The sequence below is a fragment of the Vicugna pacos genome, chromosome 2, assembly GCF_048564905.1.
Source record: "Vicugna pacos chromosome 2, VicPac4, whole genome shotgun sequence".
Classification (NCBI taxonomy): domain Eukaryota; kingdom Metazoa; phylum Chordata; class Mammalia; order Artiodactyla; family Camelidae; genus Vicugna; species Vicugna pacos.
The window spans coordinates 119,057,648-119,062,316 of NC_132988.1; the positions used below are offsets into that span (position 1 = coordinate 119,057,648).

Here is a 4,669-nt window from a genome sequence, read left to right on the forward strand (position 1 = left end):
CGCTGGGAGCCGGGCCCCTCGCCCTTGCTGGGGGCTGTCTGCTTGCCCGCCCGGTTTGCCCTGCCATGGTGGCAGTGGGCTCTGTGGTGGTCAAGGCCTCTGTCCCCCACCAGCCGCTCTGTCCTGACTACACTCAGCGGGGAAGAGCTGGCCTTCCTGCCGCTGCTCCAGCCGCTCATGGTGAAAAACAACTTTTTCAGAGCCCGCCAGCTGCCGCCTGAGCCGTTGTGTAACCCCCAGGCTCCTGACGCAACCCCCGGAGGCTGGGCTCTTGGCCCACCCCCCACTCCATGTCCTGGAAGCTGTAAGCATGGTGCTGACAAGCCAGAGCCCCATGGGGGAGGGGCCCCCCTTCCAGCCTCGGGTCCCTCCATAAACACCGGGAGTCCTGGAAGGACAGGCCTGGAAGAGGCATCATGCCTTCCTGTGTCTAAGTGACCCATTGCACAGAGGCCAAAACTGAGGCCCAGAGAGAAGGACATGGGGTCACACGTGGGCTAGGGCTGGCCCACAGGGGGCTGGGCTGGGCTCCTGACTGCCCCTCAGGCTGGGCTGGAGCAAACAGCTGTGGCCGCAGCTGCAGCAGGACAAACATCCGCCGTCTGAGTGCGTGGGGCTGAACCCGGAGCGCCGGGGGGCCGTTCCTGGGAGCAGCAAACCTGCGAGTCTCGGCAACTTCCTCCCAGAGTTCCTCCCTGCCCCCCCAGGATTAGTGGATCCGGAACACGGTGACCAAAGATGGGAATTCTGGAATGGGTCAGATGCGAGGGAAACAGCAGGGCTCTGGCACTGTTACCCGGGTCCTGAGCGGCGCCTCGGGGGACTGGGCTGGGACCAGCCTGCCAGCACTGCCCAGTCTGTATCTGTAAGGGTGTCCCGCCTCCAGCCACCCCTCCCTCCACCCCGCAGGCGCCGGACACTCACCTCCCCCACTTGCAGTCGCCCCGCTGCCCTGCCCTCAGTCCACACTCATCAGGTCCTGCAGGATCCAGCTCTGCTCTAAACTCCCTCCACTCCACACACTTCCCCAGCCCCCGTCTCTGTGCAGGCTGCTCCCCTTCCCTGGACGCCCCACCCCCACCCCAGGCTGCCCCAGGGCTGCTTCTTTCCCGCAGCTGACCATCCCCTCCTCTGTGATGCGCTGAAGAAGTCCCCAAAGCTGTGCATGTCATAACCCCAGAACCTACGTGGCCAGGGGGGCCTTGCAGCTGTGATCAAGTGCAAGGTCTGAGATGGGAGGTCACCCTGGACGATCTGGGGAGCCCCGTGTGATCACAGGGTCCTTATTACAGAGAATCAGGGGAGTCAGACCAGAAGACGTGACCATGGGAGCAAGAGGTTGGGGTGACATGAGGAAGGGACTAAAGACCGAGGGCGCTTCAGGAAAAGATGAGGAAGTGGGATCTCTCCTGGAACCCCCCAGGAGCAATCAGCCCCGCCCACACCAGGACTTCAGCCAGTGACACTGAACCTCAGTAGCACTGTTTTAAGCCATTACCTTTGTGGTGAGTTGTTGCAGCAGCGACAGGAATCCCATCCGTCCACTCCCTCCAGGACGCCCGCGCCCGGCCACGCCAGGTCCCCAGGGAGGCCCCTGTCTCCCGCATCCGGCCCACTGCACTGCTCCGCTGTGTGCCGACCGCATCCCCCTCCGAATGACGGCTCCAGGGGCTCGTGCCCTTCTCTGAATCACAGCCTTTCCTCAGAGCCACCCCAGGGCCTGCAGCATGGCAGGTGCCAGGGAACACACTCCAGTTAGGTGGGGCTTGTGAACCCGAGTTCATCTGAGTCCTAGAATGCCCACGCCCGCCACATCCGCAAGCCCGACCGCCAAATTCCATATCGGGGAATGCCAAGATGCCCAGGGGTGTGAAATGTGGAGAGGAGGGGACAAGACGATGGGGTCGGGCAGAGGAGACCCCACTTTCCTCGCTGCCACAAGTTTCTCCACGCCCCAGGACAAAGCCCCCCTGCAGGTGTCCGTGCCAACGAAGCTGTCCCTCTACCCACTTGGAATCACCAAGCCTCACCCCGGGACCCTCTCCAAGCTCCAGGGACACCCCAGGCCAAGCGAGCCGCCAGGGGAAATGGACCCCCACCCACCTTGGCCTCCATCCCACTTCCACCCCTCATTTCAAAGGAGGTTCTCCCCACTCTTTTAAAGAAATGTAGTGGGGAGTGATTAGGTTTACTTACTTACTTATGTATTAATGGAGGTGCTGGGGACTGAACCCTGTGCACGCTACGCACGTGGTTTACCACTGAGCTGTACCCTCCCCCCAAGACCCGCACCCCCATTCTTGCTTGTGAGGCTCATCCACAGTGCTGCGCAGCTGCGGTGGTCACTGCCCCCCAGTCCACGAACGCCGGTCTCCTGCTGGACGTCCAGGCTGCCTCCAGCCCGAGCCGTGGCTCCCCACATGGACGGGAGCATCTGTGTCTGCGTCTCCGGCCACTGGGCAGGGGATTGTGCTGGACACATTCCTGCAGGGGAAACCGCTAGGTCGTTGGGTGTATGTAGATCCCATTTGGGTAGAAATGTAAGCTTTTCAAAGTGGTTTTACTGGCTTGTACGCGCCCCAGAGTGGTGAGAGCTCCCATTGCTCTGCGCCCTCACCAACGCTCGTCGGGGTCAGCCTTGAGCTTGAGGCTGTGAGCGTGCAGATCCATGGCTCCGGGCACAGGGAACGGCTCTGCAAATGCTCGCTGCTCACTCAGGTGCCCTCTCTGGGGCAGGACCTCTCCCACCTTGTCTTTCTCTTAATGCTTGGTAGTTCTTTTATGCACTGTAGAAATGAGCTCTTGAAAGTTTTTTGTGTTGAAAACATCTTTTCCCTCTTTTTTAAAATGTTATTACTCTTTTATGTTATTAATAGAGGTACTGGGGACTGAACCCAGGACCCTCTGCGTGCTAAGCGCGTGCTCTACCCTGAGCTATGTCCACCCGCCGGATGCGCCTGATTTAATAGCCCAGTTTACCAGTCTTTGCCTGCAAAGCTAGTGTTTCTTACGTCTGATTTAGAAATTATCTTCCTGCCTCCGAGTCCCTTACCTTCCTGTTAGCTTCCTGAGGCTTCATTATTTTACCTTTTACATTTCAATAGGTGATCCAGCTGGAACTGACTTTTGCGTGTGGTGCAAAGGAGAGGTCACGTTCCATTCTTCCCATCTGGATGTACGTACATCTCATCGTCCCAAAACAGGCAATTCTTCCCCCTTTGTCATAAATCAAGCTCCCACATATGCATAGTCTGTTTCCCGGTGAGGACAGAGTGCCAGGCACCTGCAGTGAGACACTGTCCCTGTGCCCCAGGTGGTCATGAGGCAAGGGTGTGAATGCACACACAGCGCCCGCAACCTACGGACACATCCCCAGGGCAGACAGACGCGAGGTTTGCTTGGTTTATGTTTTTTAATGAAAAATCTTTGATTATGAAATACGTCAAGCCTACAGCAGAGAATAGAAAATACAGCTGAGCTGTGAGCCCACCCCCAGCCCCGCCCCCCGGCCCTACCCCCCCAGCCCTACCTCCCGGCCCTGTCCCCTGGCCCTACCCCCGGCCCTGTTGAATGGTAGCCTTCTGATGCATTTGTTTCAGATGTTCATCTTTCAAATACCGAAATCCCCGAACACGCCGCAGGCAACCGCTCCAGTCTCCAGCACCGGACCCACCGGACCCACCGGACCCACCAGCCCATTGGCTTTGCGGTGGGTCTGCTGCCGTGGCCGCGGACGCATGTACAACCATCACTCCTTGTGGGGAACTGGTCTTTTCTCTCTGGAGGCTTTTAAGACCTTTTTGTCTTTGGCATGTTAAAGGGGTTGGGGGAGGAATGGGCCACAGAAGACCAACAGGGGCTGCAAACGTTGTGTAAAGTCTGAAGTATTTGCCGTCTGGCCCTTCACAGGGGTTTGTGATCCCGCTCGAGGGGCTGTCACTCTCCTCCCTGAACACCCCCTCCAAACTCACCCGCGTGCCTTTCTACCAAGAGCTTGGACAGATGCAATTTCCATGAAGTTGTTTCATTTCCAGCAGTGTTCCCACACCTCCTATGGCCTGCTGCCTCCAGCTAGCAGCTGCCTAGCTCACTCACCCTGCTGTCCAGCTCCGTGTGACCACCACATGGACACCCGCGCCCCCGCACACACGTACGTGGGTCTAAGTGCGTGCAAATCCACACCCAGGACGTGCACACGGTTGCCTGCGTACGCAGCCCACACAGAGCCCAGGGCCCACGCGCTCACTGGGCAGCGGTCGCTGAGTTGGCTGACTCACTGGATCACTTGTCACAACCTTTCCATGGACTGTCCCCATAGTCGGTGATAGATTTCCTGACAAAAATCACACCCCAGGCAGCCCCAGTGTGCATGGAGAGAAGGTTAGATAGACAAAATGTAGTCCCTCCACACAACAGGATATGACTCAGCGCTAAGAAGGAAGAGAAGTGGGGGGTGAAGCGCAGGGTAGAGCGTGTGCTGAGCGTGTGCTGAGCGTGTGCAGGGCCCCGGGTTCGATCCCGGTATCTCTATTAAAATAAATCAATAAAAAACCCTAATTACCTCCCCTCAAAAAACAAAAAAATAATAAAAAGGGGTCATCTCAGTCCCTTTAAAATAGAATAACATAAAATAAAATGGAACCTTGATCAAAATTCATCAACTTTTACA

General features: G+C 57.7%; 1 long non-coding RNA gene across 1 annotated transcript; it reads left to right on the forward strand.

Moving 5' to 3' along the window:
* Positions 1-774: 774 nt before the first annotated feature.
* Positions 775-4,008, forward strand: LOC140700636 (uncharacterized). Its single transcript, XR_012079105.1, has 4 exons — positions 775-865; positions 1,116-1,505; positions 3,105-3,175; positions 3,600-4,008. It is a non-coding gene; the product is annotated as an uncharacterized lncRNA (long non-coding RNA).
* Positions 4,009-4,669: the final 661 nt, after the last annotated feature.